At 41.5% G+C, this 15,103-nt stretch overlaps 1 protein-coding gene across 4 annotated transcripts in view; it reads right to left on the bottom strand.

Annotated features, from left to right (window-relative positions):
- The window catches only part of PIEZO2 (piezo type mechanosensitive ion channel component 2), a 234,520-nt gene that overhangs the window by 121,820 nt on the left and 97,597 nt on the right, over positions 1 to 15,103 (bottom strand). The window lies entirely within an intron of this gene.

Here is a 15,103-nt window from a genome sequence, read left to right as displayed (position 1 = left end):
CTATTTTGATAACAAAGCAAATATTAGCTTCCATTTATTGTTCAAACTATAATCACACATAAATTGTATTTGGTTTTCAACAGATATTTAGAATAGAGATTCTAAATATGCCATTCTCATTTAATTTGATTTCTATGATTCCAGAAATAGAATAAATATGAAAGTGAGAGTTATCCTTTTAATATTTAATATAATATTTTATCTAAATATTGCATTGGAAATCAACCAAGCCTATAACTTAAATATTCAGTGGGACTGGTGATCCCTGGATGACATTGTATAATAAACTCACATGTATCTGAATGCTATAGGTGACATATAAATACATTATTTATATCAACTATTACAATGTTGAATATATAAACAAATGCAGAGCAAGCTTAAGTAAAACGTATAGTAATAATATGTGATTTAATAAATATATATGATTTAGAAAGCCAAACAAACAGAGTTAAATAAAGGAGAAAATTCTACTCACTCTAAATGTTTTGCAGAATTTCCTGTTTTTGTAAAAGTTTCTATGCCAGATTAGTATTATAGCTGCATCCTTTGGATTAATAAACATTATCATCCTTCAAGCTAGTTATACACTTTGACTGGAAAGTTTGTATAAGCAAGTTACCCATTTTGTTAACAAAATATTTTGTCAGACAGGAGTTGCAGCATAACATTTGCATTATTTCTAGGGGTATGTTCCAAATTAAAGACATATTCAAGCAATTTGTCATTTATCTAAATAATGCATTGGAAATCAACCAAGCCCATAAATTAAATATTCAGTGGGACTGGTGATCCCTAGATGACATTGTATAATAAACTCACATGTATCTGAATGCTATAGGTGGCATATAAATACATTATTTATAACAACTATTACAATGGTGAATATATAAACAAATTTTAAAACGAAAATTTTTTTGATTACTCTCGCAATGTTATTAATAAATACACTCTTTGAAGAGATTCTAAGAATCCATGCAGCAATTTCACATACACGTAGTCCTTGCTTGCTGACTGCCTTGTTTAGTGACCATTCAAGTTATAATGGTGTAAATAAACAACTTTGCGACCAATCCTTTCATTTATGACCACTGTAGCATCCCATGGTCACATGATTGTCATTCGGGTGCTTTGCAACCAGTGTGCCTTTACCACTGTTGCAGCATCACATGGTCACATAATTGCCATCTGCATGCTTCCCAACTGGCTTCCAACAAGCAGAGTTAATGGAGAAGACAGAAGTAAAATTGTAAGTCACAGTCACATGATGCCTTGCTTAATGACATGGTGATTCGCTTAATGACCAAATGGGAAGTGATGTCTTAAGTCCGTTGCAATCACATCATTTTCTGCTCAGTGACTACAGCACTTAGTGGCAATGTTGCAAGTCTCAATTGTGGTTGCTAAGGAAGGACTACCTGTACAGTTTGCAAACACCCTTCTCAGTTTAAAACAAGAAAGAGCTGGAGTAAATGCAAATTATTCAAGTTCATTAAATGAGGAATTCTGTCTGAATTACCTACCATAAATAACAACAACATTCTTGACCACACAGAATGGACCAACACGTTTGAACTGTTTGGGGACTGGCAATAGCTATGTTTTTTCTGCAATCAAGGTGTATATTTATAAAATGATGCTTACAAAATCCCCACATATCAAAAACTATGTCTGTAGTCTAGAGTTTTTGAGCTGCCAGGATTTTCTCCCCATCATATATAAAACAAATAGAGGCTTTCTCTCTAGGCAAATGGAAGAGCAGGGCCTCTGATCCAGATTGAGACCAGTGCAGAGAACAAATCTCTTAAGCACACACTAGGACCCCAGCCCAGCCCAGCATGCTAAACAATAAAATAATATGCACATCCTGATCTTTGCTTTACAAAGATGGAAAACCACCATGCTATGGAAATCCTCTGGATTCTTAAGCAGTTTGAAACAGTTTTTTTTTTTTTTTAATTTGCTATGCATCCAAGTGTCAAAAAGTAACTTAAAAGAACAGAAATTTACAACATGAAATCAATACAATATGACTACATAAATGTATGGAATGAGTGTACAGTCTACATAAATGGATATAATGACTACAAGTTAGCACCAATGTTTTTCATTTAAATATTAGTCAGCATTATGAATAGGAAATGAAAGGTCAAAGGAAAGAGTCATTCTCTTCAGTCAAAGCAGTAAGGAAAAGAGTAACGGATTTTTACAGGCTGCAATCCTACACAAACAGAATTGGAAATTCACCATTTGATTTGTTTCCAAGTCAACTTGGATATGATCAAGCTGCAATTTACCCATAGAAATGGGAGCCTCTCTGTTTGAAATGGCCCAGCATCTCCAACTTAAGTCATCATAGAACAGTTTCAACACAATTTTTCTGTATATTTTTAAAATCTTGTTAATGAATGAATTTATGAATGAACACATGAAAGACTGCCATGGAGCAGTCCATCTCTAAGGGTGGACACAACAGGGATGGGAAGTAGAATTGAGGGGACAAATGAAATAAACAGGATCCTTAATTAGGTAGACAGAAGGAGAACTGTACCTTCACCTGAGGCAGCTAAAATTGTGAATTAATTGGGGAAAAGAGAGGACTCTTTTCACAGCTGACAAAGTAGCATAGAAAACCAAGCTTCTTCCAACTGAATATCCTTACCAGAAATTCTAGATTTAAACTTTCCTGTGGTCTTTTGGCTAGGGAAGTAACAAAGTCATCACAAATGTTTTAAGTTGCTGGCAGAGATGAAATAAAACTTAACCATTAATTAACAGCATGGTTTTTTGTCCTCAGGAAATCAGAAGCTTGTGAAGAACAAGGGTAGGTCCTTAACATCCGGAAGACTGAGAGAATAGATGAGGCCTCATTGGCCTCAACTATCTTATGGGGGAAGTTTTCTTATGGGGGAAGTTTTCCAGGTTTTACAGTATGCTTAAATCACTTGTTCACCAACATATGCCTGCTTCAGGGTTTACCCTGTAATTTTCATGTGTTCTACAACTGAAAGTGGCAGGGAATTGTGGTGTAGGTTTTGAGCAGTCATGATCAGAAGGGGACCTTGAATGTCATAGAAATGAACTTGGGGACAAGTTGGCCATGTTGGTATGAAGCAATGTTCAACAGTGTATTTACAGTCTATGTGCAGTAAAGTCTACAATTTGTTCCAGACCTAGTTATGCAGCCAAAATTAATCAGATAATCACCATAGATGTAAGAGTTACACACTGAGGTGTAACTATTCCCTAAGCTAAACTAAGTTTTTCTGAATTTTATTCCTATTTCATTATTAACTCTATAGGTTAGTTCATCTTGGAAAATATTGGATATTTGATGAGGCTCTTAAAATGTTTTATGTCAGGGTCTTTGCTATCTAAACTTTATCATTGACTCTTAAGTTGTAGACACTGAGGCAATATATTTAAACGATTTCTTCAGAGTTGGATTCAGGATGGAATGCATCAGTTTCACCACACGGTTTAATCACTGCAGCCCTGGATTAACCATTCAGCAAAATAAGCAGGTGCTTAGGGCACCAAGGGAAGGGGGCACCACAGAGGTTTTTTTTCCCCTTGCTCTCATGCCCTGAACTCTTTTATTGCCACAATCAATTTTAATCAATATTTTTCTAATTGTCCTTATCTGCTGTGTTCAACTATACTGTAATATGCATTGTTAAAAAAAAGTTTTCATTGGTATGCTGAGAGACTAAAGTTTAAAAGTTTTTTTTGTCAATAATCACATTTGTTTCCGTTTTGCTTCCGTTAAGGGGCACCATTGTTGGGCTGTGCTTAGGGCATCAGTTGGCCTTAATCCAGCCTTGAATCACTGTCTCCAATGGACTGCAATCAAGAACAAGCTATATTTAATATTAACAGATAAAAAATGAAATCAGAATAGCCTGAGATTTATAGGGACATACAAAACAGGTTTAACTCTCCCCTGTCTCAGTCCCTAGATATCTTCCTTCCTCAGACATCTATTTGCATTTCAAGAGAAGCTCCAACTGATGCCTGCAGAAGTTGGGGATACCCCTTCACATTCTTAGTTTGGTGGCTGCTCAGATTTATATACAGCTGCTGTTTACAGAAAAAAAAATACATATACGGTATTAATAGCATTCATACAGTTAATATAACATATACAGTGGAACCTCGGTTTGCGAACTTAATTCGTTCTGTGACTCTGGTCACACCCCGAATTGGTTGCAACCCAAAGGAAATTTCCCCATAAGGTTCAATGTAATTACCGTTAATCCGTTCTGGCGTGGAGGACAGGGAGGCGGCTATTTATTTTTTATTTATTTATTTTCAAATTTGTATGCCGCCCATCTCCCCTAATGGGTGACTCTGGGTGGCCCCCAATAATAAAAAAGAAAAGACACAGGACTCTCCAAACAGGGACATAATCTATAAATAGTTAAAAAACATATATAAAAATGACTTAAAAACCTCCTATAATTTGGCCCTAAAAAACCTGTAAGATGCTGGGGGGGGGACAACCCCTCACCCCACCAGCCATCTCCACAGGTGCGGGCCCCCCTCTGGCCCCCAGGCCTTCTGGCAGAGCCAGGATTTGATCTCTTTCCTGAAGGCCATGAGGGAGGGGGCACACCGCACCTCAGGTGGCAAGCTGTTCCATAGGGCGGGCGCTACAGCAGAAAAGGCTCTCTGCCTAGACCCCACCAATCGAAATTCCTTGACGGGTGGGGTCTGCAACCTGCCCCTTCTGCTGGACCGAGTGGGGCGGGCTGAAATGACCGGGGCGAGGCAGTTCCTCAGATAACCTGGTCCCATGAAGGGCTTTAAAGGTGATGACCAACACCTTGAATTGGACCCGGAAACAAACTGGCAACCAATGCAGCTCACGCAACAGGGGTGTTATACGTGCCCTCCTAGAGGCATTAAGAACTGTCTGCGCCGCTGCATTCTGTACCCGCTGTAGCTTTCGGATACTCTTCAAGGGTAGCCCCATGTAGAGCGCATTACAGTAGTCCAACCCGGAGGTGACCAGGGGATGAGTGACCGTGCGGAGGCCCTCCTGATCCAGGAAGGGGCGTAACTGCCGCACAACACGAAGTCGTGCAAAGGCCCTCCTAGCCACGACTGCCACCTGCTCTTCGAGCAGGAGTCGTGAGTCCAGGAGAACCCCCAGATTACGCACTGGGTCTATCTGGGGTAGTGCAACCCCGTCAAGAACCAAAGATGACAAGCTCCTAGATCCTGAGGCTCCCCATATCCACAGCCACTCCATCTTACCAGGGTTCAGCTGAAGCCTGTTGTCCCCCATCCAGGCCCCCACAGCCTCCAGGCACCGCGAGAGGGCAGTCACAGCGTCACTTAAGGCACCTGGGATGGAGATGTATATTTGGGTATCATCCGCATACTGATGATACCTCACCCCATGGTGCCGGATGATCTCACCCAGAGGTTTCATGTAGATATTAAATAGGAGTGGTGAAAGTACTGACTCCTGTGGCACCCCACAAAGTAGGGGCCGGGGGCTAGACCTCTCGCTCCCTATCAACACTGATTGGGTTCGGCCTTGGAGAAAGGAGCCGAACCAGTGCAACATTGTGCCACCCAGCTCCAACTCCTGCAGCCGACCCAAAAGGATACCATGGTCGATGGTATCGAAAGCCGCCGAGAGGTCAAGAAGAGCAAGGATGGATGCACACCCCCCATCCTGCTCTCGCCAGAGATCATCTAAAAGTGCGACCAATGCTGTTTCTGTCCCATAACCGGGCCTGAATCCTGACTGATAGGGGTCCAGATAATCCGTTTCCTCCAGTATCCTCAGAAGCTGCCGCGTAGCCACCTTTTCTACCACCTTTCCTAAAAAGGGAAGGTGGGAGCCTGGACGAAAATTGTCCAGGAGGGTGGGGTCTAGCAATGGTTTCTTGAGGAGTGGGCGGACCAAAGGCTCTTTAAAAGGCTTCGGAACCACCCCCTCCTGCAAGGATGAATTAACCACCGCCAGAATCCACCCTAAAGTCACCTCCTTGGTAGCTTTAATTAACCAGGAGGGACAAGGATCTAAACCACAGGTGGTCGCACTGACAGCCCCGAGGACGCTATCCACTTCCTCAGGGGCAATAGGATCAAACCGTTCCCAGATAACTGGGCAAGAATGCTCCCCGGGCAACTCCACTGGACCTACTCCATGCTTGGCTTCCAACTGAGAACGGATCTGAGTGATTTTATCCATCAGGTATTCAGCAAATTCCTCTGCACATAGTCCTCCGCCCCCCCTTTTCCCAGGAGGGCCCCGGTGACCCTAAACAGGGCTGCAGGGCAACACTCTGAGGATGCAATAAGAGCGGAGAAATGCTGACGTTTCGCCGCCCTTACCACCACTAGGTAGGCCTTAATAGCAGCTCTAACCCGTGTTTGGTCTGATTCATCCCCAGTTTTCCACCAGCAGCGCTCTAGATGTCTCTTAGCCCTTTTCAACTCCCTCAGCTCCTCCGTGAACCACGGGGAGCGCCGGGGGTGATGGGCCAAGAGAGGACGCACAGGCGCAATCCTGTCCAAGGCCCCAGCCGCCTCCTTCTTCCAGGCTGCGGCCAGAGCCTCCGCTGGACCATGCAGCAAGGCCTCAGGAACAACCCCCAGCTCCCTTTGGAACCCATACGGGTCCATCAGTCACCAGGGGTGGACCGTTCTAATAGGTCCCACCTCCCTGCGGAGGGGGGCAGCATAGGAGAATCCCACCGCCACCAGGGAGTGATCTGACCATGACAGGGGGGATAATATAAAATCCCCCACCAGATCACGCTGGCACTGCTCTGACAAGAAAACCATATCTGGGGTGTGACCACTGTCCTGGGTCAGGCCATCAATGACCTGGGATAGGCCCATGGCTGCCATGGTAGCCATGAACTCCCAAGCCGCCTCCGAGGCCAACCCCAGGGACAGCAGATTAAAGTCCCCCAAGACCATAAGTCTGGGGAACTCCACTGCCAACCCCGAGATGGCCTCCAGCAGCTTAGGCAGGGAGGCTGCTATGCAGCAGGGAGGCTGGTACACTAGCAGGACTCCCAACTGATTCCGTGTGCCCAACCTCAGGAACAGGGTCTCACATCCAGCAACTTGCGGAGCAGGGCCCCTGAAGGTCAATAGGGATTCCCTGATGACTACTGCCACTCCCCCTCCCCTGCCCTGGGGTCTCGGCTGGTGCCACACCCTAAACCTGGCTGGACATAATTCCGAGAGGGCTACTCCCCCCTCTGGTGCCAGCCAGGTCTCAGTGATGCATGCCAGGTCAGCCTGCTCCTCCCCAATAAGTTCGTGAATAAGGGGGGCCTTATTATTGACTGACCTGGCATTCAGTAGCAGCAGTCAAAAGCCTAGGCCTCTGTAGGCCTGCTGACCAGGGTCTGGGCTTGAGCTCTGAGGGCCAGAACACGCCACCGGTATAACGCATCAGGGGCATCTTCGCCTGAAACGGCCATACCACCCGCCATACCACCCCATGCCCATCACCACTTGAATGCCCGCCCTAAACCGCCCGAGGTCCTCCCCCCCCAGGCCTCTCACTTAAGGGGCCCGCCATACCAGTCACCACCCAAGGGAGAGGAGACAAAAAAGGAGTGGGGGAGCGCACCCCTGTGGCACTTCAGCTGGCTGCTCTCAGCGCCAACAGGGGCTCAACACCCCCAATTCCCAACCAAGCACTCACCCTCTCTCCACCAACTTCTCCCACTGGCCAGGGAGAGAATTTTTGCTTGGAGGGAGAGTCCCCCTCCCTACGATGTGTCAGGGGCGGATAATGGCTGCAGACCACGTGTCGGGCAGAAAAATGGCCGCGGACCATGTCACGGGAGGGAAAATGACCGCGTATCCTGTTCATACCCCGAGGCGGAGTTCGCAAACCGAGGTAAATTTTTGCGGCCGGAGCTGGTCGTAACCCGAAAAGTTCGTTAACAGAGGCGTTCGTAACCCAAGGTACCACTGTACTTTGGTGCAGTTATCAAGAACTAAAATTTATTAACCTTCCTCATCAAAAAGCTATGGTCCTCATTTACATCCACCAATCAGAATCCTAACAAACAAACATACATACATACATATGAAAGAAATGAGCTGTACAATACATAGAGAGGTGGGTTACAGAGAAACAAACCTTCCAAACTCTCAGTATAGTTCCCTGAGCTTTGGAGAAGGGGAAAAAACAATAGTTTTCAGTATAAATGAAGTTGTGCCCATTGCACAGAGGCTGAGTTATGAGATGCAGCTGCTCTTCTTTCCTTCCAGAAGTTCAAGGATGAGCAAGGGATGATTTATACTGCTGCCTGGAGTCATGTGCTGTGTAGGGCAGCTATATCAATCAATCAGTCAATGGATCACCCTGCTTGACTATACCAGACTGGCTATACCAATTACTTGAGCATCACAGGCAGAAGGACAAGCAGTGACCACAGTTTTTGAGGAAAGAAATACAGTGGTACCTCGGGTTACGAACGCCTCTGTTAACGAACTTTTCGGGTTACGACCAGCTCCAGCCACAAAAATTTACCTCGGTTTGTGAACTCCGCCTCGGGGTACGAACAGGATACGCAGCCATTTTCCCTCCCGTGACACGGTCCGCGGCCATTTTTCCACCCCTGACACATGGTCTGTGGCCATTTTCCACCCCTAACACGGCGGCGGCGGCCATTTTTCCGCCCCTGACACATAGTCCACAGCCATTTTCCGCCCTTGACACGTGGTCGTAGGGAGGGGGACTCTCCCTCCAAGCAATAGCCGCCTCCCTGTCCTCCACACCAGAACGGATTAACGGTAATTACATTGAACCTTATGGGGAAATTTCCTTCGGGGTGCGACCAATTCGGGGTGTGACCAGAGTCACGGAACGAATTAAGTTTGTAAACCGAGGTTCCACTGTATGTGACTGCACACCAAAGCATGAAATAGATAATAATGTTGCTAGGTAAATATACTCTGACCTTCCTCAAAGACTTTAAGAAAAGCCATGAAGAAATTAAAGGATGTGGGTGATCCATATGGAGAGGCAGGCAGAAGCTGTAGCCATGGAAAAGTGAACAGGATTTGCAGATGGAATAGGTTGATGGGGATTTCAAATAAGTATCCCCCCATGAAATATTTTCTGCATCTTCCCATGAATACCAAATGTAAATCACTGAATGCTGATTATATTGGAATCAAACCAGAACCAAACCAAATAACAGGGTGGTATTGGCAGGCTATAGTATGCAAAAGTGTAAAATACATTTTAAAAATCCAAAAGCTTTTTTCCCATCTAAAACCCCAAGTTCCTTCAAAGAGCAAATCCAGAATGAAGAAGAATACAAGAATAAATGTGCTTATTTGGGCTCTTCACAGTTCAGAGCATACTGCAAAGGCCATAGTTGCACACATAAACTGGCAACTGCTAACAGAGTCTAGTAGGGGATGAAGCAACTTCACAAAGGTTTTGTTGTAAATGCCTCTTGTGTGTTAAAATAGAACAATGTTGTATTAATAAAGAAGGATTTGACAAACATTTAATCTGTAGTCAGTGCTTAACTATAAGTATTTGCTACACCTGCCATAGATTTGTAAAATCATATTAAGAAATCATATTTAATGCATATGGATTATATGCATTAAATATGATTTCTGAAGTCAGGCATAGCACTCATCTAAATATATTTACTTAATTGCAATATGAATAATACTATTTCATAGATAAAATGATACTCATATTCAATTAAATGTTACATTAAAATCTCACAATGAGGTAGTGCATGGAGGAATAAACAAAACTTGCATTATATTTTCAGTTTAAAAAAAAATTATGTATTCTTTGTGCTTGCTTCTGCAGATATAAATAAATCGGCAAAGAAGCATCCATTGATAATATAAAGTATTTCATGGGCGCTTTGGAAAATTCTGGTACTGCCACAGCTTTAGCTATTCTGTGGATTGATTTAATTTGGTTTGACTACAATTATCCAAGAATCAATTCCCTGAAGACAGTTTGCTCTTCAGAAGCACAAGAAGCCTCCCATTCCATAAATGGAAGTAGCATATCCTGTCCCCAGGGGATGTGAGATTCTCATGGATTAAAGATGTAATTGTACAGTCAACAGAATGACAAATCACAATACTTAGCATTTATGCACATATGCTACCAAAAAAGTACAAGATGAAGCCAACATACAACTTTAAATTTAGGCCAGAATAGTTGTAAAGGCAATGGGACAGGAATCTATTATCATGAAGGAAAGGATCTGCCAGAACACAAGATGTAAAACATGCTGATGTATTTCCACAACAGTAAGTAACTATATATTTTCTGGCCCTACAAATGGCAATCACAGCACGTGGCAGTCCAGAAACATGTACTGTATTTTCCATTTATTCAAGTAAAACCAAGTATTATGGAACAATTATTTGCCCTAAGTGTAAGCAAGTGTGGTTCTATGGCCTTTAGCCCCTTGGACAGAGACAGAAACTGGTCTAAGTACTATATAATCACAAACTATGCTGCTTATATCCCTGGACCCATAAATCTTTGGAAATCATTCTCACACATTCATGCCTCAATTTCATGGGGCAAATAAAGAAGTGTTCAGAATTTGCTTAGCAACCACTTGCTATATTATCTTAATGCTAGGAAGTTTCAGTTTTCATTTGGTAATAGATTTAGTTTTCAATATAAACTTTGTCAGAAATAAATGTATTAAGTATACCAATGTCATACTTTAAGACTCAATTGTGCACTACATGCTACACAGCCAAGCAAGTTGTATATGTATGTATGTAAGGAAGGTCCTTCTGCTATTTCAGCATTCCAAGTGAACAAGTCATATGCAATTAATTTCTTTCTACAATATGGCCTTTATAGTCCCAACATTCTTCTTGTGGGTCAGAAAACTGCTGCTACTTATAGCAGATTGCTTGCTAGAAGATTACCAGTTCTTTCAGTTTTCTCAGAAGTGTAAGAAGCTGCAAGACTCAGATCCCAATGAAAGCAACTCCCACTGAAACCATTTAAGGTTCAAAGAATTCATTTATTGAGAGACTAGTATACAGTTCTAAACATTGCTGAGACTAAAGAGCCCATGCGTGCCAATCCCAGTTTTACTCCCTTTTCCTTCCACCTCCCCCCTTGATGTCCCATAACCGTTCTTGCGCATGCACCTGGGTTTCTCCTGGTCTCACGGTGGTATGACCTTGGGCCTTCCTGGGAAACAGATAACAGTCCATCTGTGGCTGATGGTTTACCTTCCATCTCTCCCCCCTCCCCTTCTCTTGTAATGGTAGAAACGAAGCAAGCAAGCTAGTAAGATAGGTTAATTGATTGCGAGGCTTCTGACAAGAAGTATATAAAAATGCTTCATTGAACCTTTCCTTCCCCAGCCAACCGCACGGAATAACTGGCAGTCTCACCAACTTCAGTGATGCCTTCAACCTGAGATTGAATTTTCATTTCTTGGTTCAATAACACACACAGAGTTATCAATATTTTGAATCACCAAATATTTACTGAAGTAATTCTGTACTGCCTATTACCTATGGAATGCAATTTAAGACACAATCTCTTGAAAGAATAAAATAGTTGGGTGGTAATAAATTTAAATAAATAAATAATATTTTATTCACATTATTGTGTCTATACACATTTACCCAGGAATAAGTCTCTTACTGCATTTACTGAGCCTGAACTGAAATTATTCAAACAATATTTTCTGAAGGGAAAAAAATATCTTTTTCCTCATCCCTTCATTCCTTGAAAAAAAGAAGACATTTCATCTTCTTATTGTTTTTGTTCTAATACAACCTTTATACAATCCTCTGACATTGATAATTATGGAGAATTTTAAATTTTACGGCAACAGCACACAAAGCAAATAAAAGGAGCTATACTGCTTGTAATCTCCCAAGAAACTGATGGAAAAATTTTCATCTCCGAGGATAAATTAAGTGATATGATCTTTTCCATCCCAGTTCCTGGAATAACAAGGTAGAAGGAGGATGGAGCAATCGGCCATTCATACACAGAGATTTTGAGTGAACAGCAAGACTCACAAATCTTTGCTTTAAACTATGTGTCAAATATCAAGAAGATGCAGCATTTGCTCTGCAAATCATGATGACCTGAAGTTGGAAGGCTTCCCTAAGACAAATTCACTCTACAGGACCAGAGATCAAAGAGCAAAGAGGGATTGGAGCCAATAAGTGCCAGGGAACCAAGGATCTTTGAAGCAACAGAGACTTCAAGGAAATAAAGTCCATGTCCTACCGGATTGGTAGAGGGATTTTATGATCTACTTTCTTAACACATGTCTGCCTATCATGGACTTTAGCTTTTTCTTCAACTTTCTAGTGTTGCCCAAATTTTAGCTTCTTTGCATTTTCAAGCCAAGGCTACCAGTCATTGAGTGAAGAGTGCATTGGCCATCCAGCTCTTACATCTGCATCTGGAATATATTCTTGAACATTCTCATTTCTGTTTGTTACAAATCTTATATTTACTATGTAATCTCTGCATAAACTAAATAAGAAATACTTAAGTTATTTCCTTGTGTTTTAACACATGAGTACACCAAGAGGCCTTCCAAGTAGTCTAGCTAAATTATTTGTTAAAACTGAAAGAAACTACAAGGGCGCATCTATATTCCATGCAGTTAGCCCCCCCTCCCCGCCCAATAAGAGACAGACATAAGGTACTGCAGATTTCATCACTGTGGTTCAGTGGCTAAAGTGCCAGATTAGGAGCAGGGAGACCAAGGTTCTACTTCGACTTCACCCTTAGCCGCAAAAACCGTGTTATAATGCTACAAAAGCCAGGCTTGAAATCTGCCATATTGCATGCTTATTTTCCATTTGCCTCTCTCTGCTTTAACTGACAAAGGCATATAGGTTTTTTTCATGAGATATTATCTCTGATTCACCAAATATTTTTTAAATGGCCTTTCAGCAATTGTTAAAATAATGCCAAGGTCAGGAAATGAAACGGTGAAAGCAAAGGACTGGTGATATTCCTCACCCTCCAAATATATCCCTGTCACCTCAAAGATAGAGGAACTTCCACATGAATGTTTCTATGTACAACCCAGCCATTTATGCAGCAGATTAAAAAGCAAATGCTGTCTGTAAGACTTATCACCCTGAGTTGAATTTGTTTTGTTTTATGCAGACCAATAAGCAGATGCCAACAAATTTTAGATTTTTTTATTGGTCCAAAAATCATGGAGTTTCCTGCCCTCCCTCTGCAGGTTGCTCCTCCTGCTTTCTGAGCAAGGTGAGAATTTGTACTTGCTCAGGAATAGGCTTAGACATCTACTGAAGGAGCCAGAGATATATAAAGATTGGATTGGATTGGATTCTGACAAAATTATTTTGGAAGAAGCAAGAATGTCAGATCAATTTGAGAAGCAGGTATTCAATAGGTTCCCTGAATTAGGGTTTTTTCCCAGTAGGAAGAATTATACTATCATTATTTCTATCAAGCCTGCAATACCTGTTCCAATAATTCCTTATGAATTCAATTGCATATCTATTATGCCCATTCTTATTTTGGTCCTACATTTAAACTACTCACAGTGGATTAATTTAAAGTCCAGGTGATCTATGTTCACCCAGAAAAAAAAGGCAAATTTTAAAAACATTGTGTCAAGTCAAATTTCCTATTTTCAAATTAATCTTTCATGTGAAGAAATCATTATACTAATTACAAAATATCACATTCTATGTAATTCATTACATTGGACTGTGAGGTGCATTGGCAAGGAAAATTATCAACATATATGCTAAGCCAGCAAGATACTTTCTGTATACATATTCCTTTTCAGTGCTTTTTCCTACCTCTAAACCACTCAGTTTCTGTTTATCTCATAACTGTTCGTAGACCTCTCACACTGTCTACATGCTACAATAATCCAAAACTAGTAAGAAAACATTTATATTTCAGGGCTATCATATCTGGGCTGAAGAAATCCATATGCCCACTACTTGTCAGAAAAGAATTAGAATATTCTGTATCTCTTTCTGCTATCTATTAACTGACTAGATATTTGCAGCCCAAAATATGTTAGCTGGATACTATTATGACTAAACCAAGTATAAAAATCTGAAGTATATCCAAAATTAGACAACCATACTTCCATTCACATACCAAAACTTCCCTTAGCTCCCTTCATTTCGCTGTGTGTCAAATGAGTGCCAAAGAATTCCTTAACATTATTATTTGATTATATCTGGTGATATGCTAATCTTGTTTTAATTTTTGGCACACAGTAAAGTATTTGAGGGACTTTAAAAACAATATTTGCCATTTTCCACCCAGTTCATCAACAACGTCTGACTGATAAGCCATTTCTATATGTTCCTATCTTCTATTTCCAGATTTCAGTTCTGTGAAGGCAAAGAGATGGTACAATGCCTCTCCTGAAAATCTAAGGCAGCACAGTTAAAGAGGATAAGCCATGCTATTTTGTCCAACACAAAATTACAAAAGCAAGAGACTTTAAGACTGCTATGAAAGGCAAATTCTCAAACAGAAGCAAGACAGAGATCATCTTGTGGTAGAAACCAGGGTAGAAATAATCGGTATATTCCCTCCAGGTTAAAAGGAGTTGACACCATGGAAATTCTGGATCAATGCAAATATAACCCTAACGGCTAAGACATAACAGTCATACAATATTATCTTTACAATGGTCAGTCTAAATTCTTTTTGGGTAACTTGGCCCATTCCTGAAGCATCCTCATCTAAAAATTCTTCAGAATGTTCTATGTTTAGGTAGCCAACTTAATTTAGTCAAGGAGCCAACTAATATCACTGTGGTGCTTTGCATTCACAAGTAGACCTATTGACACATTTCTTTATTCCAGTCTGAATCCACACAAATTTGTTTTGATCTCAAGACTCAGGACAGATTATTTCCTATTATTTTCTACAGTAGCCTTTGTTTTTTTAAAAAATGAATAATTTCAGATAGAGAAACCTCACTGTGAACATGTGACCAAACCCTTAGGCCCAGTCAGTAAGTGTTGTTTTTTAGATTCCATTACACTGAATCAAATACAGGCAGTCCTTGACTTACAATGACAATTGGGACTGGAAGTACTTTGACTTTATTTATTCCACTCC

Source organism: Python bivittatus, unplaced genomic scaffold (genome assembly GCF_059951505.1).
Source record: "Python bivittatus isolate LINGU-HERP-01145 unplaced genomic scaffold, Pbiv_v1 ctg000840_np1212, whole genome shotgun sequence".
In the NCBI taxonomy this organism is placed as follows: domain Eukaryota; kingdom Metazoa; phylum Chordata; class Lepidosauria; order Squamata; family Pythonidae; genus Python; species Python bivittatus.
This window is presented reverse-complemented; position numbering and strand designations above follow the sequence as displayed.